The sequence below is a fragment of the Herpailurus yagouaroundi genome, unplaced genomic scaffold (assembly GCF_014898765.1).
Source record: "Herpailurus yagouaroundi ecotype Mexico unplaced genomic scaffold, PumYag 28, whole genome shotgun sequence".
NCBI lineage: Eukaryota > Metazoa > Chordata > Mammalia > Carnivora > Felidae > Herpailurus > Herpailurus yagouaroundi.
In genome coordinates, this window is record NW_024412376.1 from 126,711,657 (window position 1) to 126,725,649 (window position 13,993).

A 13,993-nucleotide genomic window follows, 5' to 3' on the forward strand; every position below is an offset into this window, starting at 1 on the left:
TCAGGTCATGATCTCATGGTTTGTGAGTTCGAGCCCCACATCAGGCTCCATGCTGACAGTGAGAAGCCTGCTTGTGATTCTCTCTCTCTCTCTCTCTCTCTCTCTGTCCCTCCCTGCACGCTGTCTCTGTGTCTCTCAAAAAATAAATAAGCTTAAAAAATATTTTAAGTAGGCTCCACACTCAGTGTAGAGTCTGCTGCAGGGCTCAATCTCAGGACTGTGAGATCATGACCTGAGCTAAAATCAAGAGTCGGGCATTCAACTGACTGAGCCACCCAGACGCCCCTACTGTGTGTTTTTTTTTAATTTTTTATGTTTTTTTAAAATTTACATCCAAATTAGTTAGCATATAGTGCAACAATGATTTCAGGAGTAGATTCCTTCATGCCCCTTACCCATTTAGTCCATCATCCCTCCCACGTCCCCTCCCGTAACCCTCAGCTTGTTCTCCATATTTATGAGACTTTCTGTTTTGTCCCCCTCCCTGTTTTTATATGATTTTTGTTTCCCTCACCTTATGTTCATCTGTTTTGTCTCTTAAAGTCCTCATATGAGTGAAGTCATATGATTTTTGTCTTTCTCTGACTAATTTCCCTTAGCATAATACCTTCCAGTTACAGCAGCACTATCAACAATAGCCAAAGTATGAAAAGAGCCCAAATGTCCATCGAGAGATGAATGGATAAAGAAGATGTGGTATATATATATACAATGGAGTATTACTCAGCAATCAAAAAGAATGAAATCTTGCCATGTGCCCCTATTGTTTTTTATTTTAGCTATCCTCCTGGGTAAGAAGAACTACTTCATTGTGGTTTTGATTTGTGTTTCCCTAATAACTAATGCTGTTGAGCATTTTTTTCATGTACTAATTAGCCATCCATATATCTTCTTTGGATAAATGTCTATTCATATCTTTAGCCTATTCTAAAATTTTGTTTTGTTTTGTTATTGTTGAGTTGACAAGTCCCTTATTAGATTGTGGTTTGCAACTGTTTTCTTCCATTCTGTGGGTTCCTTCTTTACTTTCTTAATGGTGTTCTTTAAAATACAAAAGTTGGGGGCGCCTGGGTGGCTCAGTCGGTTAAGCGGCGGACTTCGGCCAGGTCACGATCTCGCGGTTCGTGAGTTCGAGCCCCGCGTCGGGCTCTGGGCTGATGGCTCGGAGCCTGGAGCCTGTTTCCGATTCTGTGTCTCCCTCTCTCTCTGCCCCTCCCCCGTTCATGCTTTGTCTCCCCCTGTCCCAAAAATAAATAAACGTTAAAAAAAAAATTTTTTTTAAATTAAAATACAAAAGTTTTTCAAATTTTGATTAAGTTCAATTTATTTATTTATTTTTCCTTTTGTTGTTTTGTGCTTTTAGTGTCATCTCTAAGAAACCAAGGGCTAACCATAAGTCATGAATATGCTACTCCTCTATTTTCTTCTAAGAGTTTTAGTTTTCACTCTTACATTTATGTTAATGGTCTCTTTTGAGTTAATTGTTAAATATGGGTCCAGCTTCATTCTTTTGCGTCCAGTTTCTTTACCCATTCTGAAACTTTTGCCATTGGATTGGAGTACTCAATAAACTTACATGTAATGTAATTACTGATAAGGTAGGATTTATGTCTCTGATTTTGCTATATGTTCTCTATATATTGTCTTTTTGTTGTCGTTGCTCCTTTATTTTTTTTAAAGCTGACTTCTTGGTGGTTAAATACATATTTTCTATTATACTGTTTTAATTCCCTTGTTGTTTATTTTCATATGTGTGTGTGTGTGTGTGTGTGTGTGTGTGTTTAGTTTTTTTCCTCATTGGCTGTCCTGAAGATTAAAATTAACATTTTAGCTTTAAAATAGCCTACTTTGGGGCGCCTGGGTGGCGCAGTCGGTTAAGCGTCCGACTTCAGCCAGGTCACGATCTCGCGGTCCGTGAGTTCGAGCCCCGCGTTGGGCTGTGGGCTGATGGCTCAGAGCCTGGAGCCTGTTTCCGGTTCTGTGTCTCCCTCTCTCTCTGCCCCTCGCCCATTCATGCTCTGTCTCTCTCTGTCCCAAAAATAAATGAACGTTGAAAAAAAAAAAAAAGCCTACTTTGGATTAGAACCAATAATTTCCCTGATACACAAAAACTTTGCTCCAATATAGCTGCAACACCCACCTCGTCCTTTGTGATATTTGCCGTACAAATAACATCTTTATACATTACAAGCCCATCAACACAGATCGATAGTTGTTGCCTTATGCAATTATCTTTTAAATCAGATAAGAAAAGGATTCGAACAAAAATGCATATATACTGTCTTTTATACTCACCAATGTAGTTACTTTTCCAGTGTTCTTTATTTCCTCAGGTGGCTTCAAGTTACTGCGTAGTGCCCTTTCATTTTAGCCCCAAAGATTCCCTTTAGTATCTCTTATAGATCTCATATCTATGAATTCTTTCAGTTTTGTGTATTTTTTAAAGAACAGTTTCACATTTATAGAAAATTTGAGAAGGTAGTACAGAGTTCTCATATACCCCAGATGCAGTTTTCTCTATTACTAATGTCTTTAATATGGTATCTTGATTACAGTGAACAAACCAGTATTGACACATTATTAATCAAAGTGCATAATTTATTCAGATTTCCCTTAGTTTTTACATAATGTCCTTTAAAAAAAATACAGTTTACTGTCACATTGGTTTCCATACAACAACCAATGCTCATCCCAACAGGTGCCCTCCTCAATGCCCATCACCCACTTTCCCCTCTCCCCCACCCTCCATCAACCCTCAGTCTGTTCTCAGCATTTAAGAGTCTCTTGTGGTTTGCCTCCCTCCCTCTCTGTAACTTTTTTTTTTCCCTTCCCCTCTCTCATGGTCTTCTGTTAAGTTTCTCAGGATCTACATATGAGTGAAAACATATGGTATCTGTCTTTTCTCTGCCTGACTTATTTCACTTAGCATAATACCCTCCAGTTCCATCCACGTTGCTGCAAATGGCCAGATTTCATTCTTTCTCATTGCCAAGTAGTATTCCATTGTATATATAAACCACATTTTCTTTACCCATTCGTCAGTTGATGGACATTTAGGCTCCTTGTTATGTTCCAGGGCCCCATCCAAGATAGCACATTACATTTCATTGTCGTGTCTCTTTAGGCTTCTGTTGGCTGTGACTTTGACTTAGTTAGAAGTCAGGTTTGGCTCAGTTCTCCTTGTGCTGGATGACCTTAACAATTTTGAAAAGTACTGGTGAAAGATTTTGCATTTCCCCTCTATTGGGGTTTGCCTGATGTGTTTCTGATGATTAGACCGGGGTTGTGGGTTTGCGGGAGGAAGACCACAGAGGTAGAATTCCATTCTCATCACATAACAAGGGTAGATACTTATCAACATGGCTTACCACAGTTAATATTGACCTTAATCATCTGGCTGAGGTAGTGTTTTTCAGGTTTCTCCATTGTAAAATTATTCTTTTCCCACCCTTTTCTTCTATATTCTTCAGAAAGAAGCCCTATGTGCAACCCACACTTAAAGAAATAGGAATTTATGCTCTGTTTCGCTGAGGGCAGAATATCCACATAAATTATTTGGAATTCCTCTGCAAAGGAAGTCTGTCTATTCTCTCCCATTTATTTATTTATTCAATTATTCACTTATATCAAAATGAACATGAATATTTATTTTATACTTTGAGTTATAATCCAATCCTACTTTATTTATTTTATTGTCCAAATTGTTCCTGCTTTGGCTATTCGAGGGCTTATAATTGGCCCCTGTGTCCCTTTGACTTGCCGTAATCAATGTAGGGGGTGGGTTTTTGTTTTTTTGTTTTCAGGACTTCCTTTTTCTGGCATTACAAGATGTTCTTCTTGTATCTTTCCTGCTAAGTCCTGGAATTAGCCATTTCTCCAGGGAGCCCTGACTTTTATTGGAAATGATATTAGAAACCAAGATCTGGGTGCTAATTGCTAAGGATGCTCATTGCTACTGGGGTGCTGTTGCTTCTAGTCCTCTCAGCTGAGGGAGCAAGACAATATGTGGTGGATTCTAACCTGTGTGTATACATGTATCTATATGAAGTTAACCTGAATCCATACAAATACACGTCTAATCCATTCCCGTATGGGCCATTCTAGCCACCTCCACTTGCTTATCTGGAAATTCCCACCTCAACCGTGAGAAGCCTGACTCACACTATCCACCATATATTCATTTGATTGTTCAATTCCAGTATACACGTACAGTGGTTTTAGAATTGTTAACCTGTACCTCCATGGGAAAGACTTTATCAATTAGAGTACAGCGCTCATGGACAGTTTCTTTTGCCTTTGGTCTTACAAATTCTACTCATTTCCAAAGTTATTCAGCCTTCTCCTCCAAGCTCTTCCCATAGTTTGTTTCATACATTTGTAATATAGTTATATTCTCTTATCAGAGTCTACATTCTTTATTGGATCTCCTGACCCCCAAATCATTTTTTTTTTAATTTACATACATCAAAGCCTGCTCTTTGTGTTATAAAGTCCTGTGGGTTTTGATAATGTCATATGTCACCCAATTATAGTATCACAAAGAATAGGTTCAATGCCCTCAAAATCACCTGCACTTCCTCTGTTCATCCCTTCCCATCTCCCCAGACATGTGGCAACCATGGATCTTTTTACTGTCTCTATAGTTTAGTTTTTTCCAAAATGTAACATAATTGGGATCATACAGTAGACAGCCTTTTCAGACTAATTTCTCTCAGTTAGCAATATTCCCGTAAGTTCATCCATGTCTTTTTTGTGGCCTCTAACTCTTTTTTTTTTAATAACTGAATCATATCCCATTGTATGGATATATCATAGATGGTTCATCCACTCACCTATTGAAGGAACACCTTAGCTGCTTGCAGTTGGGCAATTATGAATAAAGTTGTTTATTGTAAATATTTGCATGCAGGGTTTCATAAGTTTTTGTAAGATGTAAGTTTTTGTAAGACGTAAGTTTTCAGACCAGTTGAATAAATATCAAGGAGCACAATCGCTTAAATGTATGTTAAGACTTTGTTTAGCTTTGTATGAAATCACCAAACTCTCTTGCAAAGTGGCTGCATCCCATCTTTGCTTTCATAGGATAGTGTTGTTGGATAATGTAGGATTCTTGGTTACATTCCTCATTCTTCCAGCACGTTGAAGATGTCATCCACTGCCTTCTGGCCTCCATGGCTTTTGATGACATTACATCTGTTAACTTGCTGAGGAGCCCTTGTGTGTGGTGAACCATTTTTCTCTTGCTGCTTTCCAGATCTCTCTCCTTTTGTCTTCCAGGTATGAACCATACTTTCTTGTTTCTTTGCATGTTTTATAATTTTTTGTTGGAAACTGGATATCTTAAATAATAAAATGTGAAGGTCTCCCCCAAAAAGATTGCTCTCCTCCTTAGGATCTGTTGTTGCTTTTCATTGTTGTTGTTGCTGTTTGTTTGCTTAGTCACTGTCCTAACTAATTCTGTTAAATCTGTATTCCTCTATTTGCAGCTACTGATGCACCTTCTTGTTCAGCTTAGTGGTCAGCTAATGAGTGAATGGAGGTTTCCTTAAATGCCTTGAACCAATGAGTTTTCCCACACTTTTCTGAAGGGTTCTGTGTGTGTGTTGTGACGGTTTACAATTCTGCCTTAGTCTTTACTACTCCTGTATGCAGAGCCTCAAAACTAGCCAGAGACTAGAGATTAGAGCCTTCCATTTCCTGGACTTGGTCTGGTCTGGTCTAGAAGGTGACTACCTTCTAGACTCCCAACTGTATGTTGGTGCTTTCCAAAGTCCTCTATTGACCTCTCATTCTTGAGATTTCCTTTTGGAAAGTCCCACCTACTATCACTGCCTCCAGTGGTTGTGATGCTGGATGGTCGCCAATAATTATTTTCAACAAACGTCCTGGGGAAAGGAATTTCCCATTGAGCAAGGTCTTAGTGAATTTCAATGAAGACAAGCTCTGTAAATAAGGTTTTCAGGCAGGTACCAGATAGGTCAAATCATGATAAATCTCTGGATATGGGATTTTAGGGGGAGCTCCAAACTCATCTACCGTCTTCAAAAGGTACTAAGTTGCTTCTTTTCACAGCTACTGTGGTTGTAAGGCTGCTGGTTTTCAAGGCTACCATGGAGCTGTGGAGAGGAGGATAAGACTAGGAATAGTTAAAATGCCACAAAACTTGCATCCTTATCAAGAGGCAGCCTTTCCTCTCAAGTAAACACTCCTTAGATGTGTGTGAACATTTATTTTTTAATTTTTATTTTTTTATTATAGAGAAAGAGAGAATGAGAGTGGGAGAGAGGGGCAGAGGGAGAGAGAGACAATCTCAAGCAGGCTCCACACTCAGCTCAGCACCGACCCTGACACAGGGCTCAATCCTAAGACCCTGGGATCACGACCTGAGCTGAAATCAAGAGTCAGACGCTCAGTCGACTGAGCCAGCCAGGCACCCCGAAACGTGTGCATACTTTTGATTAATTTCCAGAGTTTTCAAAAAGGTCATTTTGAAAATTTTTGCCATTGATTTTGTTGCTTTTATTAAGGTATGGACTTTAGGAGGAGTTTACTCTGCCATCGTGAATATATGTCTCTCTTCCACTTAATAACCTCTTGTCATTGATTGAGATAGTCCTGGTTAGGGATCACAGCTCCAGTACTTGTCAGCCATGTGACCTTGGGCAAGACACTCTGCCTTCCTGAATCTTGGTTTCTACTGCAGAAGACTTCTGCGAGGGTTATCTTGGACAGCATGTGTAAAAGCCCACAGTAGATGCTCAGTAAACGTTTCTTTTCCTTTTCACTTTGCCTGAAATGAAATAATGCTAGCACGCCACTCTAGTAACAGATTTATCAACAGATCTGCTGTCCCCTCCCTGTGAGTCTGGACAGGTCACTTCACCTCTAGACATCTACTTCAGCTATAAAATGGAGGCAGTGCTTTCTTCTCAGGTGTACTCCAGCATTCTGTTTCTATGAGAACCTTCGTACTTTCTTTTTCTGCTACGCAAATTAATAAAGCACACAAGCCAGAATTTTTTTTTTAATTTACTCTAAACGCTGTCTCTAAACATTCTCAAGGTCAAATAGCACTACCCGTTTACCTGCACAACACACATCATTTACCAATTATTTTATCATTTTATTAAATCAGGCATTCTTTTAAGCAAAGTATTATTAACTTCTGTGCTATTAAATCCTACAGTGTTCACAGTTTCAAATATTAGTTCTGACTCTTATGAATTTGAACTGTCTCTTTATATTTTTTTCTAAATTTGTAAGGCATGCTACAAAGATGTTCAAAAGTACAGGATAATCAAATTTTGAATTTAAAATAAAATACGGGTAGTTATCTCAAGAGATAAAATGTATTTAATATACATAATAAATATAGTGTATGTAGAGGCGCCTGGGTGGCTTAGTCTGTTAAGTGTCCCACCTTGGCTCAGTTCATGATCTCTCAGTTTGTGAGTTCAAGCCCCACATCGGACTCCGCTGTCAGCCCAGAGTCTGCTTCCGATCTTCTGTCTCCCTCTCTCTCTGCCCCTCCCCTACTCAGGCATACACGCACTCTCTCTCTCTCTCTCTCTCTCAAAAATAAGTCAACATTAAAAAAAAATTTAGGGGCGCCTGGGTGACTCCGTCGGTTAGGCGTCCAACTTTGGCTCAGGTCATGATCTCATGGTTTGTGAGTTCGAGTCCCGCATCAGGCTCTGTGCTGCCAGCCCAGAGCTTGGAGCCTGCTTCGGAGTCTGTGTCTCCCTCTCTCTCTGCCGGTCCCCTGCCCGCACTCTGTGTCTCTCTCTCTCAAAAATAAATAAATAGTAAACTTTTTTAAAAATTAAAAATAAATAAATAAATATAATATGTGTAAAGATATGATAAATATATTTTTCACTCAAGAACTCAAAGCACATTTAGATTCCATCGAAGATGAAGTTCATGTGCATGCGCGCGCGCGCACACACGTACTCAAATGGAGTGACACAAAAACGCTGAGCCTCCTTCAGTTTACTTGGAACAGCAGTCTTCTCCTGCAGAAATTTTTGAGTAATTACATTTCAAACTCACAGGACCTCCCAGATTTCTTCACAATAAATACTCCAATACATGCAACTCCACTATGTCTCTCTTCACTCTGAAACCCACTCTAAAAAAACAGACTGTGGTTAATAATGTGACCTACTGGCTGTCTTCTGGCACGGCAGCAGGTTCAGTAATCCTCCGTTCATGTCTCATGTTTGCTTGAAAAGCTTTATTTTACAACAATTAATCCCCCAGTGTCAAGCGACTGAAAATATTGGGCAAGCTGAGGACAAATGGATCAAAATTTATATTGGAAACATAAAGGTGGATTTTGCCTCATTTTTAAAGTAATTGTTTACTTCTGATTATAAAAATAATATATCTTATTAAAAATTATAAGTGTATTCAAAATCAAAAGTAAAAAAGTCACCTATAATCTGATCATGCAGATATAGCTCTTTTTAATATTATGGGGTCTTTATTTTCTACACACACACACGCACGCCCAGACTTCCCTGAGAGAAGACTAGAGAGAAACTCTCTAACATGTAAGTGTCCATCGGGATTCCATGAAAAGGAACAACACAAAGAAGGAGGAGCCCTGAGCACACGAAGGATCCTGGGAAGGGCAGCCCGCAATCATTCCTCCTAAGCTGCCAGGGTAGCAGCGGCTCCTGATGGCTGACCCCATAGCCCCCTGGCCTGCCTTGGAGATCCCCTTCAGCTCCAGTGGACTAATTCCTGGCACACTGAGAGCTGACTACCTCAAGCACCACCTCTCTCCGCTTTTTTGTCTGCAGGCTCTCTCCAGCACCACGAAGGAGCAATGGGGTCAGGGCTGAAGGCCACTCATGTGTCAATGGCATGGCTTCCTTCTCACTGAAGCCGACTTAGCTCCTGCCACCACTGGGCATCCAACCTACCAGTAGCAGACGGATGTGGAGCTCTGTTTGAGGAAAGCAACCACACATCCAATGTCAAGTTGACTACAGCAGACAAGGATGGAGGGGGCGGTGATTCAAAATTACTGGAATTTATGCTTATTCTGGGTATGGGTTTTCCCATCTTAACTCCAGTGCCTCTCCCCAGGCGCTCACAGAATGTCCAAATTACCAGCACAGGTTTCATGTAATATCCCTCAGACCAAGGGGCCCACTTTATGATTTAACAAAAAAGTGGTTTTTTTTTAAGTTTTTTTATTTTGAGAGAGAGAGAGAGAGAGAGAGAATCCCAAGCACAGTGCACACCATGTGTGTGCACAGAGTCCTATGTGGGGCTTGATCTCATGAACCATGAGATCATGACCTGAGCTGAAATCAAGAGTTGGACACTCAACCTACCGAGCCACCCAGGCGCGCCGCCCCCCGCCCCCAAAAAGTTACTTTTAATGGGCTCATAACCATGGAATTCACGGCTCCCACCATACAGCACATCATGCGGCATCTCTTGGTTGCCCTAAGAGAACTTTGAAATGGTCTGCCAAAGGCTCAGCTAGGGTCCCAGTGAGAGGACAACACCTTGTGGAGTTAGGACTCTGTCTTCCCAAATGTAATCCATTATTGGAAAAGAAAGGCCATCCATGATGCTGTGTCCCCAACAGCTGGAAGCCGCATGCTGGGAACCGTGGGTGGCAGGGGCATCAGTATTCCCAGTCAACTGCTCTGAAGATTTGTGTTTCCACTTAGGTTCCATAGGATCATGATCTCCAGGAGGGGGTAGGGGATGGCTTCCACCAAAAGATATAATAAATGTTTCACTCAACTTGAATTTACAAATGCCAACTGGTTCTTTTGTGATTCTGATATTAAGCCCCAGGCAAAAAAGAAAAAAAAAAAAAAAAGAGCTACTTTATTGTCGGAGGGAGCCAACCTGGGAGAAGCTAAGATTATTTCTTCATAGTGGAGGCAGGAGAGGACAAGACCCTGGGGGAACCCACTGTGGGGGAGGTGGCAGTGTGGGGGGTAGGTCTTGGTCTTTTCCTGTCCAGTAATAACTAGGAACATCAAATTATAGCAATCACAGCCTGCAAGGGCAAGGTAACCAGCACTCAGATCCCTCAGGGGTGAAAGTCTAGATCATTCCACAAGGAAAGCAGCCTAGGCCTGATATGCTGGCCCAGAGGGAGAGAAATCTAGAATGGATACAAAGTGAAAAACAAAGGCACCAATAGGGAATGAACTGAGTCAGAGACGGCACCCAGGATATATGAGTGTGAAATGCAGAAACCACGGACACACCCTCACCCAAAGTCCACGTGAAGGACTGGAAGGAAGGACAGCAGGAAAATAGTTGAGCACAAGATTCCAACTGAACACTCTGTACCTGGATGGTGGCTTAGGCAGGGCCCCCTCATTCAACAGGTTAGAAGAGAATTGATGGGAAGAATTCCAGGAAATCTCATCAAAGAGAAGTACGTGAACACAACAGGCCCCAGGGGACGTGGTAAGTTTTCACTTATCCACCCCTTCATTCATTCACCCAATAAATAGCTCTTGATGACCTACTGCATGTCAAGCATTGTTCTAGGCATTGGAGATATAGCTGGGAACAAAAAAGAAAAGACCCTGTGCCCACAAAGCTTAAATTCTAGGGGCTTCTGGGTGGCTCAGTTGGTGAAGCACTCTTGTTTTGGCTCAGGTCATGATCTCAGAGTTCATGAGTTCAAGCCCTACATCAGGCTCTGTGCTGACAGTGCTGAGCCTGCTTGGGATCCTCTCTCTCTCAAAATAAATAAATAGACTTTAAAAAAAAAAAAAAGCTTAAATTTTAGTAGGAAGACAGCACACAACTAAATGTGTAATGTGTCAGTTAGGTGACAAGTACTATGAAGGAAAATAAAGGTAAAGAGAATGATGGGATTTGTTTTTGCTTTGTTTCTGGTTTGTTTTGTTTTAAGGTTAAGGGGTTTACTGGGGGATTGTCTGATAAGGCGACATTTGGGCAGAGAGCTGAGTCTGAAGCAGGAAGCAAACTACGTATCTCTCTAGGGGAACAGCAGGAATACAGCACGAGGAGGGCAAGGACCTGTCCCCGACACAACCCTCCAGTAAGAGAAGACGCGAAACAATCTGCCCCAAGAGTGTATTTGTTTGCTCTTGCTGATGTAGCAAACTATCACAAACCTAGTGGCTTGAACAATACCAATGTATTATTTGCAGTTCTGGAGGTCAGAAGTCTGACAGGAGTTTCACTGAGCTAACCTCAAAATGGCAGCAGGACCGTGTTCCCTCTGGAGGCTCTCGGGATACCATTTCCTTGCCTTTTCATCTTCCAGAGGCCACCTGCTCTCACTGTGTCACAGCCCCATTCCTCCATCTTCAAAGCCGGCAATGCTGCACCTCTCTGACCCTTTAGTGTCCTCACATCACTCTCTGACCACAGCCCCAGGAAAGGTTCTCTGCTTTTAAGGACTTAGGTGATTAGAATGGGTGCACCCAGATCACCTAGGATAATCTCAAAACCTCCTTAACCTTAATATCACATTTGCAAAGTCCTTTTTGTAAAGGTATCCTCCTCACAGATTCTGAGCTTAGGGTACGGACATCCTTGGGGGCCATTTCTCTGCCTGTCACAGAAAGTTCGGGAGAATGATCTTTGCAACCTCAGGTCAGCACCTTCCTCCTTTCTGGAAACCTCTTTACTGCAGGAGGAACTAAAGGCCCTTCATGTTATAAGTTTTATAGGAAAACCTCCCTCCCTTGAGAAGGGCTGTGACCTGGTCACGAAGTCATTGTGACCACAGATCTAAAGTCATGTCATTTCATGTCCTCCAATTCAGTAATAAAACGGATATGTTGGTTCTTATTTGCTTGACTTTATTTTATATCTATCTCTCAGATGGTTCTGAACTTGGACGGGAAAGAGAAGGATCTTATTTGTTCAATGTCTAAAAACCCCAAGGCCAACCATAACTATACGAATATCCCACCAAAGTCTTTCAGTGCATCTAAAACTAAAGGCATTACCTCTCTTTCACATTGAGTTTTCTTCCCATGGCCTCTATTCTTCCACTAAATTCTTTATCTTCCACATCCTGGGTTGAAATCTTCCCCAAAACTAGTCAATCACTAACCTTATAGATTGGATCCCCTACTCCTCCTTCACAACCCTGCTTTAGCTCTAATTTATATCTTCAACATTTCTCTCCTGTGTTCTTATGATAGCCCCCCAACTCGCCTCCCTGTTCTCAGAATTAGAACCTCCCTCAACACAGCCATCGCCTTGCCCACGAATAGCTGTCCCAGCAGGATCATGTGATGTCTTTGCTCACGATACCAAAATGGGCATGAAGCACTCAGTATGCCTCAAGGATAAAGTCTACTCACCAGATTGGCATTCAAGGCCCTTCATAACACGGTCCCTGTGTCTGCTCATCTTCTCTCACCACCACTGTCCTCTCTCACTTTATACTCAGTAATTCTGAGCCAGTTGCATTTTCCTTTATAAGCACTGTTTTCTCATGCCTGTCCATTCACAGACTGTTCTTTCTTTAATGTCCTAAACCACCGCAACTTCATCCCCCCTCAAGGTTACCACTTGTCTCCCTGGAAAAATGAAGGCAAGGCAACTTAAAATTTTTCTGCAATGACATAGAGTATACTTAAAAAGAAAATAAATAAGCTGAGTAGCACGCGATGATATGGTCTATATTGATCCTATACAATTTGCATCATTATTTCTTCACTTTGTTCAAAATTAATTGTTAATTATAGAGCTGTGCACCATGAAAGATGAAAAGGAACAAGGACAACAGCTAAAATGACAGAGGAAGCAGAGCTAGATCAAGAGAGTCTGTCAAATGTCTTTAGCTTGTTTATCCTTGGAGTTTGGCAAAATCCACAAGTTCATGTGTCCCAGGAACACAACCAGGCTATGACGCTCCACCATGGCTTCCAAGAGCAGCTTTGCCCTAGGAGTGCAAAGAAGGAGATGGAAAATTCCAGTGCCACACTCTAAACCTACTGGACCAGAATCTCCAGAAGCAAAATCAGACACCTACCTTTTAACGTTCCTGAAGTGACTTTAGTGCACGGTCACTGTTTAGGAACCATGGCCATCTTGTCAGAGTTGTATCCCATGTGAACTCACATGATGATTCTTAATTCTCTCACCAAACCCCAAACTAAGATTTACAAATTCAAAGTTCTCAGGCAATGGGGACAAGTAGGGACTGAGGCAAACTGAACACCAGTGCCCAGCCACCACTCAGCTTCAGGGAATGTCCATGTGGAAAGTTGTATTGGGTTGAATGTTTGCCCCCCAAATAATATGACCATGTCTTAATCCCCAGAACTTCTGCATATGACTTTATTTGGAAAAAGAGTCTTTGTTCTTGTAATGAAATGAAAGGTCTTGAAATAAGAGCATACTGGGTTACCTGGGTGGGCCTAAATCCAATGACAGGTGTTCTCATTACAGCAAGGCCGAGGGAAATTTGACACAAACAGGAGATGGTAGGAAGATACAGACAGAATGTGTGTGTCACCACAAGTCAAGAACAGCCTGGCTGCACCAGAAGCTGGAAAAGGCAAGGATGGATTCTCCTCTTCAGCCTTTGGAGAGAGTGTGGACCTGCCAACACCTTGATTTGGGATTTCTGGCCTCCAGAACTATGAGAGAATACATTTCTGACGCATTAATCCATCAAGTTTGTGGTGATTTGTTACGACAGCCATAGGAACCTAATACAGAAGTATATCTAAATTTACTGAGTTTTCCCACTTTCTAAAAGAAGGCAGAAATCCAGAATTTTTCCTATGTGAAATCTCATTTTTTTTAATGTTTATTTACTTGTGAGAGAGAAAGAAACAGAGCATGAGTGGAGGAGGGGCAGAAAGAGAGAGAGAGAGAGAGGGAGACAGAGGAATAGAAGCAGGATCCAGGCTCTGAGCTGTCAGCATAGAGCCCGACACAGGGCTCGAACTCACAGACTGTGAGATCATGACCTGAGCTGAAGCTGGACACAACGAACTGAGCCACCGGGCAC